Genomic DNA, 27,545 nt, shown 5'->3' with positions numbered 1-27,545 from the left:
AAAAAAAAAAAAAAAAAAAAAAAAATATATATATATATATATATATATGAAGAGAGTTTAAGTGAATTATGGGACAACATCAAGCAGAACAGTATATGCATAATAGGGGTCTCAGAAGGAGAAGACACAGAGAAAGGTACAGAAAAAATTATTTAGAGGAATAATTGCTGAAAACTTCCCTAAACTGTGAAAGGAAACAGACCTCCAAATATAGGAAGCCTAAAGAGTGTCAAAAGAGATGATCTACATGAACAGGCACTATAATTAACATTTCAAAAGTTAAAGATAAAGAAAGAATCTTAAAAGCAGCAAGGGTAAAACGACTTGTCGCATACCTGGGAACTCCCATAAGACTTCCAGCAGATTTTTCAGCAGAAACTGCAAGCCAGATGAGAGTTGCAGGATATATTTAAAGTGCAAAAGCAAAACAAACAAACAAACAAACAAAAAACCAGACAACTTCCAACCAAAAGCACCAAACAAAGTTCTTCAGAATGAAGGAGAGATAGACTTTTCCAGATAAGCAAAAACTAAAGGAGTTCACTACCAATAAAACAGCTATACAAGAAATACTAAAGAAACTTCTTAAGCTGAAAAGTAAAAGTACTATTTAGTAACAAGAAAGCATATCAAAGTTAAAGATCTCACTAGTAAAATAAACAGTAAAGGCAGTGGACTAATCACTTATAAAGTTAACATGAAGGTTAAAGACAAAAGTAGTAAAAATAAATATAAGAATTAGTTAAGGGATATGCAAAATGAAAAGGTGAAATGTGATATCAAAAAACAAAATAGGGGGAGGGCAGCCCCCGTGGTTCAGCGGTTTAGCGCCGCCTACAGCCCAGGGCCTGATCCTGGAGACCCGGGATCGAATCCCATGTCAGGCTCCCTGCATGGAGCCTGCTTCTTCCTCTGCCTGTGTCTCTGCCTCTCTATCTCTCTCTCTCTCTCTCCTCTCTGTGTATTCTCATGAATAAATAAATAAAATCTTTAAAAAAAAATGGGGGAAGAGAGGAGTAAAAATGTAGTTTACAATGCATTCAAACTTACCTTGCTATCAACTTGAAATAAACTGGCATACATACACACTGACATATGTAAACCTAGTAGTAAACACAAAGCAAAAACCTATGGTAGACACACAAAAGATCATGAAAATGGAATTTAAACATAACATTAAAGAAAGCATAAAACCACAAAGAAAAACAGCAAGAGAAGAAGAAAAAAACAGAAAGGAACTACAAAGCAGCCAGAAAGCAATGAACAAGATGGCAACAAGTACAAACCTATCTATAATTGCTTCAAACATAAATGGATTAAATTCTCTTATCAAAAGACAGAGAATGGCTGAATGGATAAAACACAAAACCGTCTATGTGCAGTCTGTGAGAAACTCACTTCAGATTTCAGATATAAGGACACACACAGACTTAAAGTGAAATATAGAATGGAAACAAAAATAAAAATGTTGGGGTAGTAATACCTACAAAAAAATTGACTTTAAAACAAAGACTGTAATAAAAAAAAAACAAAGATGAGCATTATATAATGATAAAGTGGTCAATCCAGTAAGAAGAGAAACATTTGTAAATGTTTATGTACTCAACATAGAAGGACCTAACTATATAAATCAAATATTAACAGAGCTAAACGGAGAAATTGACAGCAATACAGTAATAGTAGGAGACTCTGATGCCTCTCTTACATCAATGGATAGGTCATCCAGGCAGAAAATCAATAATGAATCATCACCCTTAAATGACACATTAGACTAGATGGACTTAATAGCAAAAGGAGCAGAATATACATGTTTCTCAAGTGCACATGGAACATTCTCCAGGACAGATCGTATTTTTAGGATACAAAACAAGTCTTGAAAAAAAGAAAAAAACAATCCCCAAGTCTCGGTATATTTAAGAAGACTGAAATCCTACCAAGCATCTTTCAGACCACAATGGTATAAAACTGGAAGCCAATCACAAAAAATAAAACTGGAAAAAGCACAAATATGTGGAGATTAAACAACATGCTACTTAACAACCAATGGGTCAATGAAGAGAACAAAAGACAAATAAAAATACAAAATGTTGTAAGATGTAGCAAAAGCAGTTCCAAGAGAGAAGTTCATGGCAATACGTGAACTTGATTTTCTCAAAAATCAAGAAAAATCTCAAACAATCTAACTTACTACCTAAAGGAACTAGAAAAAGAGGAACAAATGAATCCGGACATTAGTAGAAGAAAGGAAATAATAAAAATCAGAGTATAAATAAATGAAATAGAGACTAAAAAGACAACAGAGATGAATGAAGCTAAGAACTTGTTCTTTGAAAATAGAAACAAAATTGATTAAGATTTCTTAATTTTCTCATTAAGAAAAGAGAGAGGGCTCAAATAAATAAAATCAGAAATGAAAGAGGGAAAGTACCAATACTAGAGAAATACAAAGGACCATAAGAAACTATTATAAACAATTTACTCCATACATTGAACAACCTAGAAGAAATGGATAAATTTGTAGAAAAACGTATGATCTTCTGAGACTGGATAATGAAAAAATAGAAAACCTGGGTAGATCCATTTTGTAATGGGGAGATGGAGTCTGTAATCACAAACCTGTAACAAGCGAATGTCCAGGGCCAGACACCTTCACCTGTGAATTCTACCAAACAAAGAAATTTTAATAGCCCTTTTTTTCAAAATCTTTTTAAAAAGTGAAGAGGAAGGAGTGTTTCCAAACTCATTCTACAAGGCCAGCCTTACCCCTGATACCAAAACCAAAGAAAACTAGCACAGAAAAGGAAAATTACAGGCTAATGTCTCTGATGAACACAGATACAGAAATTCTCAATGAAAATTTGATAACGCATTAAAAAGATGCCGTGATCAAATGGAAATTCCGGGTGTACAAGGATGATTCAATATCTGCAAAACAACTGACATGTTATACCACATTAATAAAACTAAAACTAAAGATCATAATCATTTCAATAGATGTAGAAAAAGCATTTGACAAAATGCTTTATTTATGATAAAACAGTTCAACCAAATAGGTACGGAAGAAATATGCTTCAACATAATAAAAACCATATATGACAAGCCCAGGCATAATATCATAAGCTATGTCAAAAAGCTAAAAGTTTTTCCCTTTTAGACAAGGAACAAAACAAGGATGCCCACTCACAACAGTTGTATTCAACATTGTATTGGAAATCCAAATTGGAACAATTAGGCAAGAAAAAGAAATAAATTTATCCATATTGGAAAAAAAGAAGTAAAACTGACACTTCTGTGGACAGCATGATTTTATACATGCAAAACCAATGACTCCACCAAAAAACTGTTAGAATTAATTAGATATAGTAAAGTAGTAAAGTTGCAGGACACAAAATCAATATATAAAAATGTGCTGCATTTTTATACATTAACAATGAACAACAGAAAGAGAAAGTTTTTTTTTTAATGATAGTCACAGAGAGAGAGAGGCAGAGACACATAGGCAGAGGGAGAAGCAGGCTCCATGCACCGGGAGCCCGATGTGGGATTCGATCCCGGGTCTCCAGGATCGCGCCCTGGGCCAAAGGCAGGCGCTAAACCGCTGCGCCACCCAGGGATCCCCCAGAAAGAGAAATTAAGAAAATTTCATTTATAATTGCATGAGAAAGAATAAAATACCTAGGAATAAACTAAGCTGAGGAGGTGAATACTGGTACACTGAAAACTATAAGACACCAATAGAAGAAATTAAAGAAGACACAAAAAAATTTAAAATACATTCCATGCTCATGAATTGTAAGAATAAATAATGTTAAAATGACCATATTATGCAGTGTAATATATGGATTCAATGTAATCACCATCAAAATCCCATAATATTCTTCACAAGTTTAGAACAAACAATTCTAAAATTTATACAGAACCTTAGAAGATCCTAAAAAGCCAAAGAAATCTTGAGAGAAACAACAAAGCTGGAGGCGTCATGCTCCTGATTTCAAACTATATTACAAAGCTATAATAACAAATACAGCATGGTACTGGCATAAAAACAGACACAAGATCAATGGACCAGAAAAAAGAGCACAGAAATAGCCCACGCATATATGGTCAATTAATTTAGGACAAAGGAGGGAATTCCACACAATGGGGAAAGAACAGCCTCTTCAGTAAGTGGTATTTGGGAAACAGGACAGGTACATGCATAGGAATAAAACTGGACCTTACACCATACACATAAATTAACTCAAAATCAATAAAAGAATATAAGACCAGAAACCACAAAACTCCTAGTAGAAAAGAGAGTAAGTTCCTCAGCATCACTCTGGGTGATGTATATATATATTTTTGGTCTGACCCCAAAGGCAATAATGGCAACAAAAGCAAAAATAAACAAATGGAACTACATCAAACTAAGCAGCTTCTGCACAGCAAAGGAAACCATGAACAAAACAAAAAGGTAACCTATTGAATGGGAGAAGAAATTTGCAAATCATACATCCAATAAGGGTTGAATATCCAAAACATATAAAGAACTCCTACAACTCAATAACAAACAATCTGATTCACAAATAAGCAGAGGATCTGAATAGATATTTTCCCAAAGAAAACATCATGATGGCCAACCAGGTACATGAAGAGATGTTCAACATCAGTAATCATCAGAAAAATGCAAACCAAAACTACTATGAGATACATCTCACACCTGTCAGAATGGCTGTTACCAAACAGACAAGAAATAACAAGTGTTGACAAAGATATGGAGAAAAAGGAACTCTCCTGCTCTGTTGGTGGGAGTGTAAATCGGTAGAGCCACTACGGAAAATAGTATGCAGGTTTCTCAAAAAACTGAAAGTAGAATTTCATATGACCTAACAATCCCACTTCTGAAAAAAAAAGGAAACACTAATTCACATATACCTGTAAGCAGCCCTATGTTCATTGCAGCATTATTTATAATAGCAAAGATGTGGAAAGAAAAAGTGTTCATCAAAGTGTTGATGAATGCATAAAGAAGTTACAGTACACACACACACACACACACACACACACACACAGAGGAATACTACTCAGCCATAAAAAAGAAATCTTGCCATTTATGACAACATAGATGGACCTTGTATGTATTATGCTAAGTGGAAACAAATACTGTATGGTTCCACTTATATGTGAAATATAAAAACCAAACCAAGCCAAATCAAGACTCAGAGGTGCAGAGAAGAGATGGAGATTGGTGGTTTCTAGGGAGAGGGGACTGGGAATTAGGTAAAATGGGAAAAGGATGTCTAAGAGGTATAAACTCCAGTCATATAATAAATAAATCATGGGGATGTAAATGTAGATTATGGTGATGTAACTTTATATGGTGAAAGAGAAACTAGACTTCTTGTGGTGATATTTTTCAGTGTATACAAATGTCAAATCATGATGTTATACACTTGAAACTGACATATATGTTAATTATACTTCAATAAAAGAAAAAATGGGTTAAAATCTGTAAAATTAACACTTTGAGAACACTGCTATTTAACATGTAAAAATGTATTTATATTTTGAATTTTGCTACTTGGTTTTATTTTTTTTTATTTGATAGTGGTGTGAAAAATAGTGAATTTGATGACAGTGTGACTTCATACAGCAAAATACACCTTATTATATAATTAAGAATTTGTATATTAGAATTTGTATACTTAAGAAAATTACATTTAGTGCTTAAAGTTTGGTTGTTAAAAGCAAATGTGTCACTAATTTTTTAAGTCATACAATATTTTTAAGTTATACAGTATTTTAGTCAGTATTTAAAGAATCAATTTTAATTCATGAGACAACTTTATTTCAATTTCTAATTTTTTACAATAAATTAAGATGCATGTTAACATGCTATATAGATAATATAACTGTATAAGTCATACAAATAAAAGTTAATACATGTTGATCTAAATCCAATCTCTGAGTTATTCCAGACAATTTCATTCAGTTACCAATTTTGGCCTTATAAAAGCTTTTCAACTATATATTTACTAGATGCCTTATTCTATTATTTGGCTGTCAGTATGGTCTTCCATAAGTAATGTTCTATGTTCTCTCAAGTATCTAAATGTCAACAAGTTAATTATATGCACCATAGGAGAGTTTATTCAACAATTTGAAGAGGAATATCTTTCACTTGAACATGTCAATGAGCAGTATATACCAATGTTAATCCAGAACCAGATGGTAAGAAAATTTGTTAAATTTTATATTTAGAATAGAGGGACCTCTCCTTCTATTTCGCAGTGATCTGTCAAAGCTCACAGCAGCCAAGCTATTTCTAATGTTTATTATATTTGTACGACACCAGATGTTTTACTAGAAGAAAGATCATTTGGTTGATCAATCATTTTTATCCCCTTGAAGAATAAGAAACACTCTACCTTTGCATATAAATCTTTATTGTGGAAAACTGCCAAGCTTATGAGTAATGAATTTCTATGCTATGAAAATCTGTGAACTTTAAAAAAAAAAAACAGCTTAAATAGGTTCTTCATTTTTCTATAGTGATAAAGTTATGAATAACTATTGTTATTTTAAAGATATTTAATCCTTTTGCAATGTTTTACAGAATATATCAAAATGACATATCTTAAATTCATTTTCTTAATGATAAATACTCAGACACTGAGTTGGCTTCATCCAAAATATATTTTGATAATCATCAACATATTTTCAAACAGCCAAGAATGCAGAAGCGTAAATGGATTAAAAACACAGGGTTTGGAGTCAGATGAATTTGGTTTCCTTCAGCTACTTTGTAACTTCAGGCAAATTTCTTAATATCTTGGAGCCTGATCTTCCTTACTTGTGAAGTAGGCATAAAACGGTATAGCTCATCATAATATTTAAATAAAGTATTATGTCAAAAGCCCCACACAATTAAACTCACTAAAATTGAGTTTCTTCTATCATTTGACTAGAAAGAAAAGGGGGAAGGGTAGTAACAGGAAAACAAATCTCTGAGTACAAACAATTTTAGATTATTTTATCATTCAGCAATACTCCAAATTGGGCCTTTTTTCCTTATACACTCAAATTTTAATTGTGTTCCCTTCCTGGAACAAGAAAATTGCAGTCACTTTGAACAATGGGTTTGTTCAAAACCAATTCAAACAAGTGCTTAAGCTAATTATTTTGCATGCAGGCTCAGACCTCCAGGGTATGACTGACATGTCCCATTATGCAGTGTGTGTCTATAGTCCCCCTTTCTAGAAACCACACAGCCCCCAAACTTGGATGTAGTGTTCCTATTCACTCACGAATTACACTGATTGATGTATTCTCTGCAATTTCTATAACATTCATCATACAAAATGGGGAGAAGAGCTCAGATCTACCATTATCAATTAGCATTTATATCCTTGGTGTTTTTGGAGATAAAAGCACTACTGAGAATTAGGCTTCTATTACGCAATTTTTTTTTGTTTATACTGTCCTGATTTTAGCTGTTGAGCAGTTTGAACAATGCCTTTTTAGGCTAAAACACGGCCTCACAAAGACCCAACTGCAGGCTCTCTGCTCCATAAATCAGACGTAGAATCATGTATAATTGTGATGTTCACAAAAGCATGCGGACTACTAGTAATCCATCTCTACAGTGTGAGTAGAGGGTCAACCAGTCCAGTTGCCCTTAATTATGAAATGGCTGGAGTAAGTCCTTTATTTACTTGGTCACTTGCCTTGCAAGTTATGTGAAAAGGAAGCCCTGCAGTGCACTGCAGCTTTTGTCTGCTGAACTGGCACGGGTGTTGATACGATACCCAGCATACTATAAAATGCTCTCACAGGATGGACATGGCTTTAAAAAATCCTATAAATAAACTGTAGGTGAAAAATCATATTAACAAAGCAAGAGTCAGAATAAGAACATGTCTAATTTTGGCGACGAGGAAGGCAATTAGGGAAATAATTTTGACAATTCAATATTTTGTTATTATCTTCATTTCACAATAACAGAATAAAGCAGCTTATATAACTAGAAAGTTTTCTAAACAGCTAAATTTCTTATTTAATATTACATTACTCAAAAAGTGAAAGAAATTATTGTTTACTGAGTACCAATACGTGGCAGGTACTGTCATAAGCAATTTCAACATATTATTTCAGCATAATGTCAGATTCCCAGATACGAAGATAAAATTTTCTACTTGAGCATTCTCAATATTTTTTTAAAGAGTGCACCGAAAAATATCCAGCCTTCAAGACTTCCCGATAACCCTGCCCTCTGGCGTTCGTACCCTATGTAGTACCCTCTCACATGGCACCAGGTTGGTCTACTGGTCAGTAGGTTACAGGGGAAATGATGGTATGTCACTTCCAAGTTTAAGTTATAAAAGATGGTGGTTTTTATATTGGATGTCCTCTCTCTCCCTCTCTCTCTCTTTTTAGATTTTATTTATTTATTCATGAGAGACAGAGAGGGAGACAGAGAGAGGTAGAGGCAGAGACACAGGCAGAGGGAGAAGCAGGCTCCATGAGGGAGCCTGACGTGGGACTCGATCCCGGGTCCCCAGGATCGCGCCCTGGGCCAAAGGCAGCGCTAAACCTGCTGAGCCCCCCGGGATCCCCTTGTTCTCTTTTTCTTACTCTGTCTTGTGTCACTTGCTCTGGGGGAAGCGACTTTCTAGGTTCTGAGCCGCCCGGTAGAGAGGTCCACTGGAAGGTCCACGAGCCAACAGCCAGAGAAACTGAGACTCTCCGTGCAACAGGCCGTAACACCAGGCCTGCCCACACCCACTGCCTGAGCCTGGGCGCTGATCCTCAGCTGCAGACGAGCCCGAGAGGACTGCCCCTCGAGACGATAGGCAGCTTGATGCAGCCTCCTAAGACCCTGACATATATTTAAATAGTTCCTTGTTCTTATTTTTTAAAGAAATAAAGTTAAAAGATAGAATTCATATCCTTAAAGAACTGCTTTTTATCTATCTCTTTTCTTTTGCTTAACTAAATTGGATGCCCAGTGATTTGGGACCTACTCCCTTGGGCAAGTCACCTAATTTAATGCTCCTTCTTCCTCCTCTTAAAAATGGGATTTATCATGACTGCCCTTTACCGAGTACCAAATACATACTAGGCACTTACTGTCTCCTTTAACCACCAAGAACCCTTTAGGAGAGCTATGATTATTCCACTTTTCAATGAAAAATCTGTGGCTTGGTTATTGCTTGTGCCGTGTACTTGGTAAATTGAGATTTAAACTCATCCAAGTCTAGTTCTGATCTTCTGTTGGAACTTTCCTTGTTATGCACTGTTATTACTGAGATTTCAAGAGTTTTATTATGCAAACTGAGACAGTAAGTCAAATCTTGCATTTTTCAAGAAAACAATGTACACCTTCCAGAATAGAAAAGTGGATGCAAAATTAAAGCAGATGTCAGATTTCTCAGTGATCGAATCAAAAGCTGACTGAAGTCAAGAAATACCCTGTGCTTTTATCACAATATTATAATATTTTATTTATACACCCTTTTGTTCCCTAATAGTTTCTAAATAAGGGAAGAAGTTTAGAGATTTTTTTCCCTTCAGCTTGAAAAAATGTCTCTTCCATCCACATTATCTCTTCACGTTCCTCTTCTGATGGAGTGTAGCTCAGCAGAAAGATAACCTGGCTGGAGTCATTCACCTGGGGCTTTGAATCAACAAATCTCTCGTGATCTCTGAATCTCAACTTCCTTATCTACAAAGTGGGATAAGTAATCCCAGCATCCAGGATTATTTTGAGGATTGAATGTGGAATAAACAGTGTATAAAAATGATAAATATTACAGGTCTATAATTCTGAAATCCAAAATTCTTTGAAAAATTTTTAATTCACTTAGCAATAATATCTAACCTGTATTGATATTAAGGCTACTCAGTAAAGCAAATAATATATTTCCCACTGCAGGTATTTTTATGAGTTTATTTATTTATTTATTTTACATTTTATTTATTTATTCATGAGAGAGAGAGAGAGAGAGAGAGAGAGAGGCAGAGACAGGCAGAGGGAGAAGCAGGGTCCATGCAAGGAGCCCGATGGGGAACTCGATCCTGGATCCTGGGATCACACCCTGAGCTGGAAGGCAGACGCTCAAGCGCTGAGCCACCCAGGCATCCCTATTTTTAGGAGTTTAATTATGAACTTTAGCCTAGGCTGTAGAGAAAATAAGACGTAACATATGACAGCACATACGCCATTTAACTTTTTCAAATTTTCAAATCTTAAATTCCAAAAAAATGTGGCCCCAAATCTTAGAAAAAGTGTTTGGCCATATTGTTATTATTAAATACAGTGAAATTCTAGATTGAAACTTCTATGTAAAACAAGAAACTGTTATAAGTAATGATACTATTTGTTAAGTTTTATACCAACTTCTCAAGATTTATTTTAACACACTTTTGACTTGAAGTGATGACACTATTCATCTAAGTGGCAATTGGTAAAATTAATATGACCTTTTCAAATCTGAAGAAATTGAATTATAGAAAGATATATTTAATTTAAGCAAAATTAAGTTAAAAATTAAGCACACAGTTGGGATTAAGCATCCTTAATTTACTTCCTTTGTGTTCAGCTCCTTGATTAGACATCTCACATTTTCAGCTCAAGTACTTTTGTAAATGAGCAGTTTTGCAAAGAGATTTCATTTTCTCGGTAAGAAGACAGCAGTCTATCCTTTTCTTTTTTGTAGAAAAGAAAAGTTGTAGGCATACAAACTAAAATTGTGGAGGATAAGGTCTATACATAAACCTTCTATTTGCTATTGGTTCATACAAATTTGCTCTAAAAGATAATTTGAAAACTGCACCATAAGAATACGCATGATAGCTAAGAAAACACACACTCATATGTACAAATCTATATAACTGCTTGTTAGCCACCTAGTGGTTTTGAAATAAAATGCATGAACAAAATAGAAATTACTATGTAACTATGGCTATGGAATCTTTAATGTTTACATTATATAGCATGTTTTTAATACTTAAACTTTACCATTTAGCTACATTACAGAGTCAAGTTTCACTTAGCAAATACTGATTTCAAGTTTTTAGGAATTTTATCTACTTATTTTACTCCTCGTTTTAATTGACAAAACCCAAAATTTGAACTGCTTGCTATTTTAACTTAGCTTAACTCCATACTGAAATCTGTCAGTGGTAGACAAACACAAAAGTTTTGCCAACTTTTCCTTGTGTTACAAGATTTATATTTCCTGCCATGTGATTGCTATGGAGTAAAAGGATAACCTAAAAGCTATATTCTGTATCAGTAGAGACAACAATAAAAGGAATCATAATCCGGAATTTATATACTCTCTCATCACAAACTTATCTTTGTGTAGAGTATACCATATGCCATACAGCTTTATATTTTATAACACTGAACAGCCACAGATATATTAAAATATCAAATATTAAGGGCATTTGGATTATTTTCCATTCTGGAGCCCTTAAGCTATTGCTGAGTCCTCAGCCTTACCTAACAGTGATCTGTTTAGTCTTGTTTACCCCTTATTTTGTGGTTTGCTAGATTTTGTGTGAGTGGGCACCTGGGCTTTGTCACGAGGCAGGCTTATGCATTCGGAGATGGAAAAAACTAGAGATGTCATTGAATCTATTTTACTTTCCTTAAAGGTTTGCCTTTTTTTTTTATGATTTTATTTATTTGAGAAAGAGAGAGAGAGTGCACAAGTTGAGGAGGGAGGGGCAGACGGAGAAGGAGAAGCAGACTCTCCACTGAGCAGGAGCCCCATGCAGGGCTTGACTCCAGGACCCCGAGATTATGACCTGATCCTAAGGCAAATGCCCAATCAACTGAGTCACCCAGGTTTGTCATTCTTTACTCTTAAAGAGTAGCTATATTAACACACTCATGAAAATACTGTTATTAACATTAAGTCATGTATGTTTGCATGTAGATTCCTCAGTAACTAATGAAATCAATTCACCTTTACCATTAAATTTAAAATCTTGTACCAAATCCTTATGCTTATTAATGTAAACCAATTTAACAAAAGTTTTATTTTTTACTAACAAGCTTTAACAAGCCACAACTGCAAAGGTGTTGACTTGGAAGTTTTTGTTTATTTCTTAGCCATTATCTGCAGATTCCTAAGGACTATATGCATGTCCAAAGTGGATTGAAATAGTAGCCTCATTTCATGGAGGCCTGTAGGTCATACTGCTTTGGAGCTACACTGGTGTGACCAACTCTGGTCAATGTCACTGAAATTCTCTATTATCTTAAAAATGAAACACAGGACGCCTGGGTGGCTCAGCGGTTGAGCATCTGCCTTCCAGGGTCCCAGGGTCCTGGGATCCAGTCCTGCCTTGGGCTCCCCACAGGGAGCCTCCAACTCCCTTTGCCTGTGTCTCTGCCTCTCTCTGTGTGTCTCTCATGAATACATAAACAAAACCTTAAAAAAAATGAAACACAGTACTCTCTATTGCAAAAGTTCGGATTCCAGATAAAAAGAAACTAAAAAATTCCCTCCATTTTGTTCTACCCATTACTATATGTAAAGTGAATATCTATTTTATTAATAATCTTATGCATCATTATCTTTACCCTCTGACATTTGAACCTGCCTCAGGTTGACAGTCCTATTACATAAGATTAGAAACAGAACTAAATATGTATTACAGCAGTTTTAAAGTTTTCAGGTGAATTGACAAGTGGTATATTCTTACAAGTTTTTTTAAATTTGTATTTATCTATGTAAAAGATTTCTTTGTGCTTTAGGAATTTTGAGTCATAATTATTTTCTTGGGGTAACAATTATAGAAGGATATTCATTGATAATTTTTCCAGAATGGAAAGATAATATGTCTGAAATCCTGATTTTTTCCTTTCTATTATTTTCTGAGATGCCATTAAGTTATAAACAGTAATTGAAAAACATGTTTCATGGCTACAAGTTAAATGAACAGGTGTCTTTCAGCAGTAAAAGAAGTCTTTAGTTTCCTTGCAGATTTGATTCTTACTGTTCAAAAAATTGCATAATGAGAATTTTAATCTTCATAGCACCATTTAAATTCAACTTGATACAATACTTTTAAAAGTTGAAAAGCCTTAACTACCTATTTTAGGGATTTTTTACACTTAAATCACTTAATCCTTTTCACAAAGAACTGACATGTCATTTTTTGAAAGAATACTGCCTGTGAAATAATTACTTGAATTAGATATTTATACTCATGGTTTCTTGACATTCAGTGGAATATTTGGCTGGAATTATTCTGAGGTTTTAGGAAAAAAATACATAGGAAATTCATTTAAAGTATAATGCTTCCATTCAGAGAGCATAACATGGCAAGCTTCTACATCTGCAGATGAACAAAAGGATTTAGGAAATCAGTATCCTATCTAGGAAAAATATATACAAATTTAGAAAGTAGTGATCTTGGAAGGTTTTCCCTGTTTCTGTCTAAAAGTAAGGCTCTTCATCTAATTATAGGAGTGGAAAAGAATAAAGAGAATTTGCTATACATTCAGAAAACTATAGCAAATAAAAAGCACACGCACGCACGCGCACACACACAAATTCCTGCTTTTTTGAAAAGCACTAAAATAATTTGGGACAGAATTTACTCGCTAATTGTAGCCAGTTGATATTGTTGGTGACATACTGATTGGCAGAAGGCACAGTTACAAGGTGTTCAATGCTGTGCACTCCCACTGAGCTAATTAGTGCGCCACCCCACCCCGCAGCTTTAGCTGTGCATCCAGGCCTCTGTACCCTTTGATTCCTGTGCCCAAACATCAAAGCTGAGCACCTGGCTTTGCAACTGGACAGAAATGGCAGTACCTGTTACACACATCCCACATCCTCTTCCATTAAATAGAAGAGTTTTCAGAAATGCAAAGTGTTAGAGTGACATTTGGTAACAGACCGTGAGTGCTGTCATTTGGGCATTAAAATAATCAACTGATTTTCTGACTTTAATTAGTTTGCTTTTCCTATGCTAATATCAACTGATATTTGGAATTTAAGAAAAGCGATGATGGTGAGCCATGTTAGCATCCGTCTGTTTTCCTCCTTGATGAATTGAGCTGTTGGAAGCAGTTTCATTATTACAAACACAGAATAACTTATAATGCAGAAAAAGTATGCATGCATCATCTAAAATAATTATGATTTTTCTGGAGATGTTTCGAATAGTTAACTTTTATGTGTTAGGTGACATACTGAGTAGTTTCACTTGGGAGTCTAAATACAGTCTTTAAAAAATGCAGATTTCGGGAGGAGTTAAGATGGTCAGGAGGTAGAAGCACCCTAGGCTTGCCTCCTCCCTCAGAACACAGCTGGATAAGTATCAAATCATTCTGCACGCCCAGGAAATCGATCTGAGGGCTGAAAGAACAAACTGCACATCTAGGAGGAGCAAAGAAGCCACACGGTGGAAGGTAGGAGGTGTGGAGCCTGATTTGGGGAGAAAATAAGTCATAGTGCTTCAAGGGGAGGGAGCCCTGATCATGGAAAGAGGAAAGAAAGGGACAGTAAACAGAGCAAAGAAGATTGCACAAGTAAAACACTTCCCCAACACCACTGATGAGGAAAATGGCAGGGGTTGATTATTACAAGTTTTTAAAAGCAGGGGAGCTCAAACACTAACATTTTACCAGTTGGTGCCATCATGGGGTGGGCCCTGGTGGGTGTAGAGATGCTCCTGTGGAGAAGGGGGGCACAGGTCCAGAGCAGATAGCATGGTCTGAGAATCCCCTGGGATGCACTGGGAGAGACAGTTCCCTTCTTGGAGTGTATTTAGCAGAGGTGGCACTGCTTCTCTGGGGACAAAAGAGCTGGCAAGTGCCACTGAGCTGCCCATTCATTAGCGTAGGAGCAGAGATGCCTGCTGAGGGCAGCAGAGCTGGACACTGGCTGTTTGCTGTGTTTTACCATAACTTCTGAGCCCCTGCGCAACTACCCTTCTGGGACAAACTGGCACCAGCCACAGTGTGGTGAGACCCTCCCCCAGAGGATTAGCATGGGTCCATGCCATCCTGGGTCCCTAAAATACGGAGTTTTGAGACCCAGCGGTGCACCTGAGATAAAACACAGGAGCACTGTGATGCTGGCCGGGCAGGTGGCTCAGACACAGGGGGAATGCTGAGATCGGAGGGCTGCCTGGGACGGAGGAGGGGAGATTGTTTGCTCTTCTGCGAGGGCTTCCTCAACAGCAGAGCTCACAAACCCTCTCTCCAGGGAGGAGAGAGCCAGCTGGTGCCATTCGCACATTCCCCACCCTCCTTCATCAGCATGGATGGACTTCACTTGAGCAGCACAGTGCCCCACAGAGGAGGCTTAAGCCACTTACACCAAGCTGCACCCACCTCTACAGGTGTCTCTAAACCAGCACAGATGTGCCTGAGAATCAGAGCAGTGTGCCGCTCCAGAAGACCAGTGCAGACTCCCAACATGCACTGGGTCTACTGACCATTGAGGGCTGCAAAGCTTAAGCTCTGGGGGAAATAGGATCTAGCCTTCATTTTTTTGTTTGTTTTGTTTTTTAGATTTTTTTTTTTTTTAATTCATGAGAGACACAGACAGAGAGACAGAGAGAGAGAGAGAGAGAGAGAGAGAGGCAGAGACACAGGCAGAAGGAGAAGCAGGCTCCCTGTGGGGAGCCCAATGTCGGACTCCATCCTGGGTCTCCAGGATCAGACCCTGGGCTGAAGGCGGTGCTTAACTGCTGAGCCACCTGGGCTGCCCCCTGTTTTGTTTTGTTTTAAAGAGAGAAAGCAGGGGAGGGGCAGAAGGAGAAGGAAAAGAGAGAGGATCTTAAGCAGGCTCCACACCCAGTGCAGACCCCAAAGCACAGCTTGATTTCAAGACCCTGAGATCATGGGATCCCTGGGTGGCGCAGTGGTTTGGCGCCTGCCTTTGGCCCAGGGCACAATCCTGGGGTCCCGGGATCGAATCCCATGTTGGGCTCCCTGTGCATGGGGCCTGCTTCTCCCTCTGCCTGTGTCTCTGCCTCTCTCTCTGTGACTATCATAAATAAATAAAAATTAAAAAAAAAAAAAAAGACCCTGAGATCATGACCTGAGCTGAAATCAAGAGTTAGCTGCTTAACTGGCTGAGCCACCCAGGTGCCCCAGGATGTAGCCTTTTTTAACAAGCAGACCAAATACACCTAGTTAAAACTCTACACATACTGGACAAGGTCCAAACACTCCCATCTGCAGGCAAGGAGAAACTCTGCAAAGGACTGACCTGAGGGAAAGAGCAGCCAAAGCATAAGAACAGAGTGTACACATCATACACCAGAAAAACTTCCTGAGGCACCAGGCCCTGGACAGTATAGCACCTCTTCTTAATATAGCCATCACTCTCAGGAGCAGGAAACATAACAGGCTTTCTAACACAGAGGAGAAATAAAGATCTTCCCATACAAATGAAAGCTAAATGAGTTCCTGACTCCTGAACTGGCTCTGCAAGAAATATTAAAGGAGACTCTGAGTAGGAAAGAAAGACCCAAAGCAACAAAGACTAGAAAGGAACAGAGAAAATCTCCAGAAACACTGACTTTGCAGGCAATACAATGGCACTAAATTGATATTTATCAATAATTACTCTGAATGTAAATGGACTAAATGTTCCCATCAAAAGACACAGGGTATCAGAATGAATAAACAAAACCTATCTGTATGCTGCCTATAAGAGACTCATTTTAGACCTAAAGACACTTGCTGATTGAAAGTAAGGGGATGGAGAATGATTCATTATGCTAATGGACATCAGAAGAAAGCTGAAGTAGCCATCCTTATATCAGACAAACTAGATTTTAAACCAGAGATGGTAACAAGGGATGAAGAAAGGCTCTATATCATAATAAAGGGGTCTTTCCAACAAGAAGATCTAACAATTGTAAATATTTATTCCCCCAACTTGGGAGCACCCAAATATATAAATCAATTAATAACAAACATAAAAAACTCATTGATAACAATACAATAATAGTAGGGACTTTAACACCCACTCACAGCAATGGACAGGTCATCTAAGCAGAAGATCAACAAGGAAACAATGGCTTTGAATGACACACTGGACAAGAGAGACTTAATGGATATATTCAAAATATTCCATCCTAAAGAAGCATAACACACATTCTTCTCAAGTGCATATGGAGCATTCTCCAGAACAGATCACAAACTGGGTCACAAATCAGGTCTGAATAAATACAAAAAGATTGAGATCATACCATGTATATTTTCAGACCATAATGCCATGAAACTGGAAGTCAACCACAAGAAAAAATTTGGAAAGACCACAAACACGTGGAGGTTAAAGAACATCCTATTGAAGAATAAATGGTCTAACCAGGAAATTAAAGAAGAAATAAGAGATACATGGAAGCAATTGAAAACATGACACAGCAGTAGCGGTCCTAAGACGGAAGTAAACAGCAATCCAGGCCTACCTCAAGAAGCAAGAAAAGTCTCACATATACAAACTAACCTTACACCTAAACAAGCTAGAAAAGGAACACCAAAACCAGAAGAAGAAGAGAAATAATAAAGACTAGAACAGAAATAAATGATGTAGAAACAAAGAAAGGAGAGTAAAACAGATCAATGAAACCAGGAGCTGGTTCTTTGAAAGAATAAAGTTGACAACCCCTCATCAGACTTAACAAAAAGAAAAGAGAAAGGACCCAAATAAATAAAATCATGAATGAGAGAGGAGAGATCACAACCAACACCACAGAAATGCAAGGCCATAAGAGAATATTATGAAAAATTACATATCAACAAATTTAATCTGCCTCAATTTCTTTCCCTATAAAATGGGAATAATAAGCCAGAAATTATTCTGAGGATTACATTTGGAGCTATATAGTGCTTCACCCAGTAGCTACCACATAACAAGTACACAATAGAGCTTTTATTTTTTTATTATTGCTTTTGGAGATTTTATTTTTAAGTGATTTCTACACCCAACATGGTGCTCAAACCCCAAGATCGAGAGCCAGGCACCCTACTGACTGAGCCAGCCAGGCACCCCTCAAAAGAGCTTTTAATGTAATAATATTAACGTGATGATATTACATATACCTTAAATAATGCACTCGTAATTATAATTAATACAATTATATAATAAAGTACATCATATTAATGTTTTATTATGAATACTGTATCATAACATTCCTTTAAAACATATTAGTTATAGTGTATATTTTATAGTACATCGTAATATGCTATTAATAAACTACAGTCAAATACAAAATTACATGAAGTATATATCATTATGTAAAAATTGATTATTAAATTTAATAGTATATCTCCAATTATTATTAGTGAAATTAAATAAAGAAAGGAAAAATGGAAAATAATGTAACTTGATTTTTTTTCAACAAAGTATATAAGCTTGTTACATGCCAAATATTGCATTAGTGCTGGGAGCAAAATGTAAATTGCATGACTGCTAATCTCTGACCTTGGGGAATCTATGGGGAAAGGAGAATTTCTGAATTATAGTGCAACAAAATAAGTCATCCTTGGAACATCTCATTCCTTCTTCATCAAGCGGAAATTCTCTTAAACCCCAAATGATAATCAGTCTTCACTAGTCTCCATGAGCCCTCACCAAAACATAGAGTGGCAGCTTGCTCTAAGAATACTAATAACTGTGAATTAAGCTGCTCAGGAGAGCTGGAGCAAGGAAATATAGTCACAGTAAGAACACACATTGCTTGAGGTGATTTCTGTTCTGTGAAGCCAGGAATTTCCCTCCTAAATGGTATTCTCTCAGTCTATGTGAACTTTCTCAAAGAGAACTCTACTCTGCAATAGGGAGCGCACTGATTTTTCTATTTTTGGACTCACAAACTACACTAAATTGCAACCAACGGGTTCAGTACTAAGCAGTCTGAAATACGGTGTCATGATCATCTGAGTTGCCACTGTTCGGGGCCTGTGGTATTTGCTCGGTGACATCAAATCTTGGCATTTTGGCACAATCATCTGACCTGTACTGACAACACCTATGCTAGACAAAGACAGAATATTTTATTCGGAACTTCTTTCATTAAACTATATGCTTTCTTTGTAGCTTTTACTGTAAAAATAACTTTCTCAGAAGCCTTTTTTAAAGAGAAAGAAAGAGAAAGAAAGGAAAGAAGAAGAAGAAAGAAAGAACAAACGAACAGTGATCAAACACGTATCTAATGCTTTGGTTTGTCACCTGGTTAACGACTCTTCTATACAGCTACTTGGTATCTAAGACATCGTTTATTGTATAACCACAGCTTCTTACCCACAAGAAAATAAAATTTTAAAGGCTATTCCCAGAGCACTATCACTTCAGCAGTTCCAAGTATCCTCCAAATTTGGGTTCAGTCTGCAAAGTGAAAAAAAGGTAGTTGAAACCACGTAAAGAGCTGAGATCTCTTCATGGATTAGGGTTGGAAAAATAAAATCTGATTCAAGACAGGGTATTAGGAAATCACTGAAGATGAAGAGTCTCTGTAGGGATGAGAGTCAGTGCTGCAAGAAATTCCCTTGGTTGCTCAGCTCAGCTCTGATTAGGACTGAGCCAATAGCACTTTGGCCAGTGCACCGTATTATACCATCCTCAGGCAAAGGAAAGTTGATTGGCCAAAAAATCAATAAAGTAGATAAAGAAACCTCATACTCTCAAAAAAGATGTGCTGAGAGTAACACCAATCATTGTATGTGCCAAGCATTGTCCTGAATAGTCAATTATTTTTGTCATTCAATAAGAAAAAGTTTCTCTAATTTGATTGTTGTTAAAATTTATAACCTATAGGCTCTGTCTTGTAAAAGTCTCAATCTCCTTCTGTTCTCAAATTCCTCAAAAGTGTTTGTTGCTCATCAAAGAGTAAAACTCTTCAAAGTAATAGAATCAGTAATACTTGTATAACACAATATAAATTACCAGTATAAGGCTAAAAGGCACTAAAAGGTTAAATCTCTGTTTCTGTCTCTGTGTGAGTGTGTGTATATGCACATATATATATGTGTGTGGGGGGAGTGTTTATTAAGTATTAAAAGTGTAAGATATATATATATATATATATATATATATATATATATATACCTTGTCTAGAAAAATAATAGTCAAAGAGAAGTATAAAGAAACTTAATAAACTCGAGTTATACAGAAATTTAGAGATTCAGTGTATGTTGCATACAGAGATCCCCAAATATATAGAAAATAGGCTATCTTACTATCACCGAGAAATGCTTTGATATGAAGATAAAGTTTTTCTGTAAAATAAAGAGCTAAATAAAGCAAATCCTAAAACAGAGAAAAGATACAAATGCTTAACGCATAAAAAGGAATAGATTTATCTTGTTTTCTTCCTTTCTAAAAATATCTTGCCTTATTTATGATTTTAAAGAGATCACTAGTTTGTAGCTCTCGTTTAATAATAGCATGCAGTTGTTATAAAATAAAACTAAGGTAAAAAACCTAATTTTAAACTTTAAAAATCATAACACTTTCATTAAAATACTAAAAGGTGAGAATCTTGTTGAATTTTGGATCATGAGGAAATGTTGCTCAGTCAGAACCTTTTCTTCCTGGTCTTGGCCCTTTTATTTTGACCTACTATTACGAAATAGTTTGTTACTGTTCCACATAAGCTTTCCTATTGGAAACAATTCAGCCCATCAAACAATACAAAAAAATTTTAGGCTGATGGGCAATTTAAGTTAAAAAGTAAATACCATCATAATAAAAAGCCTTCTTCAGAGTTTGACTACCACAAGCTCAGATTACCCACACGGTAAACGAAGGTACACATACACAAGCACACACACACACGCTGCAGAAACTTCCAAATAGGAAGACAAAAAAATAGATGGCCAAAGGAAACCATTCTAATTTTCATGATGGAGCTCTAAAACAATAATGAATTAAGCAAAGAATGGGCTAAGTATATGTCAGGAAAGAGCTTTGACCAAAATGCACAGAAACAGACCATAAATATGATAGATCTAAAACTTAAAATAAACGAAATAAACGAAACACTTAGGGCAAACAAAACTGCCAGTCATCTACCTACAAAAATCGATAATAAAATGTATTTTATTTTCTGTACATTATGATGTTCCTTAATTTTATTGTATTATATTTACCATACAATGAGTCTATTATCCTGTTTCATTTTTCTTGCTTCTTCAATTAAATTTTTAAGTGCTGTATCACAGGAATCATTTGAATATGATTTTGTATTTTTTAAAAGATTTTTATTTCTTTGAGAGAGAGTATGAACGGGGGTCAGGGTGAAGGGGGGGGTACCGGGCAGAGGAGGACAGAGAAGCAGGCTCCCCGCTGAGCAGGGAGCCGGCCGTGAGGCTCCATCCCAGGGATCTGGGGCCCTCCCCGCGCCCCAGGTGGACGCTGACCCAGCTGAGCCTCCCAGGCGCCCCCTGCTTTTTCTTACTGACCTCAATCTAACTTGAGCTGTGCGTGCTGGAGCCAAATGTTTGTTGAGTGAAATCTGCGCATAATGGTTCAGCAAGCTATATATTAGGAAAGAAAGAAACAAAATAAACCATCACTTGTTTTAGTAACAAGAGGAGTTTCATACAAACTAGTCAGACAACTTAAGTAACTAGAGATACTCCAATAACAACCAGTTAGAATGTTTACTTCTAAGTAACCACCAGAGCTCGAAGTATGTGTTTGAATAATAGCTAATAATGTCTGTTCTATATGTCGGTATTCATATTAAACATATTGTAGCAATAAAATGTTCAAACCTGTAGCAGCATCAGAGGAGGGTAATAAACAGCAATAAAAATCTTTTTCAAAGCTCTGTGAAGAGTAAGCACCGTTCATTATACCTTTGAGAGTTGTTAACAGATATTAGTCATTGTGATAATCTGACGATGGAAAAATAAAAGGCGCATAAAGGTATAATAACTCCTGAGGTCCCTCCAGTGGCACTGAATATATAGAGAAAAATATTAGGGTTTTAAAGATTCCTATATATACAAACCTCACATTTCTATGGACAAATTTCTCCTAAAAACTACTCTAATTAAAAAGGGGGGAAAAAGCATATTTGTAGGATTTTTATTTATGTTCGTAACTATCTTCACTATTAAATATTTCAGTCTTCTCAGAAGTTTGAATATTTCAGGTTCTTCTTAAATTTCTAACACTATATACACTGTGACTTGAAAGCAAGGACAGTGTCCTTGCTGGTCACCTCTAGATCCGCAGCGACTGTGGCAGCCAGGTCACTACATTTGAACAATAGTTAGGGAATTCCTATAATTCCTATACATGAGCCTCAGTTACTTACTTTAACATTAAACAATACCACTTTCTCATTTCAATACTGTCTTTTGCAGTAATGATTCTTATCTACATAATTGTTAAAATGTTTAGAGCTCGATTCCATGTTTTAGGTGCTGGCATGGCACTCTCTCTACGCTCTCTCCTCGTCTTCTCTGATTCGAGAACTACGTTAGATGTCAAATACTCAACAAAAGATAGGAATAAAAATTAAGTAAATGAAATATTACCTTCAAAGTCATTGATATGCCTACCCTTGTAAAAAGGTGTTTAAATCCTCTTTTAACTATATTATCGGTTTGTTCTGTTGCTAGGACTGATTAAGGATGGTCTATAATATATCATTAATCCAAATGTGTTCTATAAGAAAAATTTAAATCTATCATCATTGGTATTTATAAGGATTTGGTAAAGCTACTGTTGCATCGTCTCATGTCCTGAGAAAGGAATATCTCCCCACCTGGAGATACTTGAACGTGCCCTGTGAAAAAGTCTATTCAGTGTTTCCATGTTGTCATTACAGACACCCACCAATGTTTATAGTTATCAGCGCCACTCAAATAGCCAGGAGGGCTAATTAGCTCAATTGGAAAATGTAAATTCAGTAAGGTTGATATCCTCCCTTGGAAATGGAATTTTACCTCACCTCAGAGAGTGAGGCTCAAAATTGCATTGTGCCAGGCCGCCCCTGTAAATTATTTATATGGTGCATTTTCTATGGTAAAGTCTTGCTCGGGGTGCTTCTTAAGCCCTTTATGTAGGACTGTGTCTAGCAGCCGGCACCGAATGTAGCTAGTGTCCAATGAGCTACCTGCAATATTTAAAGAACTTTAAAAGATTAGCAACCTCAGATAAGGGCACCATAATATACGGTCTAGAAGAGTGGACTCTGGAATCGGAGTACCTGGGTTTAAATCTGCCTCAGCCTCTTGCAAGTCACCTCACATGCATAACACCTAATGGTTATTTGTCTCTGTTTCCTCATCTTTCAATGGACATCAGAGTACCTAAATCTCAGAGCTACTGTATTGAATAAATGAATAAATATGTGTGAAGGTATCAGCGTAGTACATATTAAGTGCTCTATGAAAACTAGTCATTTTGGTTATTAATATATTAATGCTTGATGGTTTCAATATACAAAATACAATCATAGCTTATCCTTCCAACACTCTGGCTTCTGTTTGCTGAATCCTTCTCTAATGGTCTTGTCCTCCAACCTATTTCAGCCATACAGTCTCAAACCACACTGTCTAATATGGTAGACACATGTGACTATTGAGATTTAAATTCAGCAAATTAAATACAATTAACATGTCATTTTTCAGTTCCATCATCCATATTTTCAGGTTCTCAACAGCCACATGTGGTTATAGTGGCTATATTGTATAGTCCAGGTATAGAGCATTTCTATTGTTACAGAAAATTTTATTGGTACTGCTGCTACAGACCTTGCACTCAATAACTTTAATTTCTCCTCAACCTTAATGTCATACATTATACTCTTTTATCAGATAATAATACTCTTTTATCCTCCTATATTTCCAGATCACTCCTTTTTTACCATGATTTCAACATTTTTGCCATATCAGTTACTCTAATTTATTAATTCCAAATCGTTTTAGTCTCAGCAACAATTTAGAGTCTTAACAATTACTGAAGACACCAAAAAGCTTTTATTTATGTGGGCGATACTTACCGTTTTTTGTTATATTATAAATTAAAAATTAAAAACTAAAAATAATTTTAAAGTTTATTAAAATAGCAATAATAAACTTCTACATAACATAAATATACATTTAGTAGCAATTTTCACATATGGGAAATTACTACATTTCCCAGGCTAAAATAAATTCACAGAGAAAAGTAGACTGTTTGCATTTTGAAGATATCTTTAGCATCTAGTTAGAAGAAGGTGGATATTTCTCATATCTGTTTCTGTACTAAATCTGTTTTCATTCACACATCATGAGCTTCTGCAAAGTTCCACTGTGGATTCATGAGAGAATGAGAGTGAAAAAGGCAAGCAGCATCTTACTAATATTATGAAAATAGTTTGGATTCCCTACAAGAATATAGGAGAATCTTCAGAAGTGCCCAGGCCACACACAGACAACTGCTGCTCTAGATGCTACAGTTCATTGTTCCTCACTCCCCGGGTCCTCTATCTCCCTTTATGCAGCTAAGGTACTCCCTTGTCTGTAGAATTAATTTCCTTACCGGTATTTCTCTATCATACTAGTTTGGCAAAGCCACAACCATGGTTAAATACTATCCTGCCCTATTCCACAACTGTATCTGCCCAAATGAAAGCTGGGGAAAACTCACACAATCATGTGGACTTCTCTTACCTTGTGGCCTTGTACCTCAAAGGACTCTCAGTATTGCCGGGCAATAATACTACATATCATAAACTCATAAATGTCTTTTGACATTATAAATGTCTTCCACTTTCTGCTTTAACCCCGAGTCCCCCAAATCTGCTCCCTTGTGCTCACTCTCAATGACCCACCTCACCGAAGAAAGTAAGCATTCAAAGAGAACTTCCAAAACTCCCACCCTCATGTACCTCCTTTTAGCATCTATTTGTTCAAGTATGAGCTCTGCTACTGTCCATTGCTATGGAAGAGTGCCCTGCAAGCCTGTCTAAGGTCACTCACTCCATGGGGCACAGATCTTAGGCCCTTTCTTCAAAGCAAGGACATCTCGCCAACAATTCTCTTCTTTTCCCTTTATGTCACCAATATTGCTTCCCTTCTGGATCATTCTCATCACCATTCACACAAACTCTTATTTCCTACTGAAAGATTTATTTCTCTCTTTGTTAAAGGTTTTTTTTATTCATCCATGAGAAACAGAGAGAGAGACAGAGACCCAGGCAGAGGGAGAAGCAGGCTCTATGCAGGGAGCCCAAATTGGACTCGATCCCAGGACCCCAGGATCACGTCTGAAAGCAGGCGCTTAACTGCTGAGCCACCCAGGCGTCCCCCCAAAATTTCTCATTTCTCTGCTAGCTACTATCCCATTTGTAGCAAAAATCTTCAAAAAGTCACTTATAAACTCTGTTTCTAACCTCTCTCCAATACATCCCTAAATACCCTCTAATCAAGCTTTTACTCTTCTTTTTCTCAAAATCTGCTTCTGTCAGTTGCATCTAGGTTGCTAAATCCAATGGATAATTTCTAATTCTCATCATACCTGACTCATCAATGTATTTGACAAAACTGATTACCTTTGCCCCTTTGATATATACCCTTCACTTGGCTTCCAGGACATTCTTTCCTCAGCTTTTACCTGACATCTTTATTTTGCCGTGTCTGAAGTTTCAGTCCTTTGTCTTCTCTTGTCTGTCTACACTTGCTATTTTAGTGATCTCATTCAGGCTTTACTATCATCTTTACACTGTTAATTTCCATATTAAAATCTTCAACAAAATCTCTTGAATGCCTGACTTGTATAGCCAAAAGCCCACTCCTCCTCACCCCTGGCCCCAATTTCTCCACCTAGAGGTCAAATAGGTATCTTCAAATTCAGTATATATGAATGCAATTACTAATCTCCATATATAGCCTTTCTCACCTCAATTGTTAGCAAATCTATCCATAGCAGTAGTCAGGACAAAAGCCTTCGAATCCTCACTGCTGGCTTATTTTCTCTTCATCTCTCATCCGTTCCATCATAAAATCCTAAAATCTACTAAAATGTGGCTAGCGAGACTAAGGAACTCAATATTTATTTATTTTAAGATTTTATTTATTTATTCATGAGAGACAGAGGCAAAGACACGGGCAGAGGGAGAAGCAGGCTCCTCACAGAGAGCCTGATGCGGGACTTGATCCCACAGCCCTGGGATCACGTCCTAAGCTGAAGGCATACATTCAACCACTGAGCCACCAGGCATCCCTAAGGAACTCAATTTTAAATTTAAGTTAAATTTAACAGTCATCTGTGGCTAGTGGCCACCCTATTAGATATAGTACAGGTCTATATTGATTATTAAAATAATAAAAACTGTACAACCATTGGGGAAAATAAACTGAGAATAATAGCAAATATATGCAAAAGAAAGTAATATAGAAAAGGAAAAAGAATATAAGTGAGTTAGGAGAAAGATAAGGCAAACAGGTTCCATGAGTTCTGGGTTCAATTACATATTACAAGTGCCTAAAGTAGTGTGTAGCATAGGGCAGTGCTCAATTAATACTACTACTAATAATAATATTAATGTTATCTATTAATAATTTTAAATGTTGTGGCTCCAATGAGTAACTTAAAAGAATAAAATTTTGTGTTTTTTTTTCATTTGGTGATTTGATATTTCCGAATCCCAACAGTTAATGTTTGTATAACAACTCAGAAAATACTATCAAATTCAGATCTTGTTCACAAAAATGTTACTTTTAGATGACTTAAAGTCCCACATTAACTGGTTTCTTAACATACTGTCCTTTGCCTAGAAATTAAAATGTTGTTTTCATGATAAAGTTCTTTGCTACTGACTTTTAGGACTGGAATTATCTATATAGTACAATCAGAGAATGTACTAGAGGGAGACTAAATTTCTTTATACTTTATTTAGATAACCTTAGGCTCTGGATAGATTTTACATAAATATATTTTCTTTAATAAAAACATTTTTGTCAATAAACTTGTTTTCACAATTTAGGGAAGCAATATTTCCTGAAGTTTGCCATAGGTTGAACATGGTGAATATTTTACTTTATTTCAAGGGATTCATGCCAAGAAAAAAGTCATATATCATGAAGTACCTGTGCTAACTTAAAAAAATTAAAACTTTTTGACCATCTAAAAGAATATAAAAACCTCAGGAAGATTCTGTTACTTCATTCATCAATACAGTTAAGTCAGGGAAACACTTTTTCTTTGTGTGGTAGCATTAAAAACTAATTTTTATTAAACTGATTAGTTTAAAACTGATTAGTTATTAAACTGATGTGACAGTGTTGCTAGACTGACAACATTTACAAAGCTAAGAGCTCTTCCTTACCTTGGAGTATAACCTATGCAGGAATAACACTGTTCACACCCATACATGTTCAAATACTCACTCTTAGAAAATGTAGCCATTTTGGCCTTGTTTATATTTACTGCATAAGATTTAAAAATAAGCTGCCAAGCTTGACTGTAACTTTATTGATTGTAGAAATAAATCCATATAATGTTAAAACTGAGGTTTAATTTTTTTAAATGTATCTATAGACAAAATGAGGAGACAGAGAAATATGTCCCCAATGAAAGAACAGG

At 36.2% G+C, this 27,545-nt stretch overlaps 2 long non-coding RNA genes across 3 annotated transcripts in view; one reads left to right on the top strand and one right to left on the bottom strand.

The window, feature by feature from the left end:
• Positions 1 to 27,545, top strand: part of LOC144292884 (uncharacterized) — a 69,192-nt gene that overhangs the window by 20,225 nt on the left and 21,422 nt on the right. The gene's annotated exons all lie outside the window — the stretch shown is intronic.
• LOC144292888 (uncharacterized) overlaps positions 18,302 to 27,545 on the bottom strand; it is a 51,525-nt gene continuing 42,281 nt past the window's right edge. For both annotated transcript variants that reach the window (XR_013360274.1, XR_013360275.1), the window contains exons 3-4: positions 21,425 to 21,499; positions 18,302 to 19,349 (exon numbers count right to left, since the gene is read on the bottom strand). This is a non-coding gene — a long non-coding RNA (uncharacterized LOC144292888). The remainder of the gene's footprint in view (positions 19,350 to 21,424; positions 21,500 to 27,545) is intronic.

The sequence above is a fragment of the Canis aureus genome, chromosome 21 (genome assembly GCF_053574225.1).
Source record: "Canis aureus isolate CA01 chromosome 21, VMU_Caureus_v.1.0, whole genome shotgun sequence".
Classification (NCBI taxonomy): domain Eukaryota; kingdom Metazoa; phylum Chordata; class Mammalia; order Carnivora; family Canidae; genus Canis; species Canis aureus.
The sequence above is the reverse complement of the archived record's forward strand: the minus strand, read 5'-3'. Positions and strand labels throughout refer to the sequence as shown.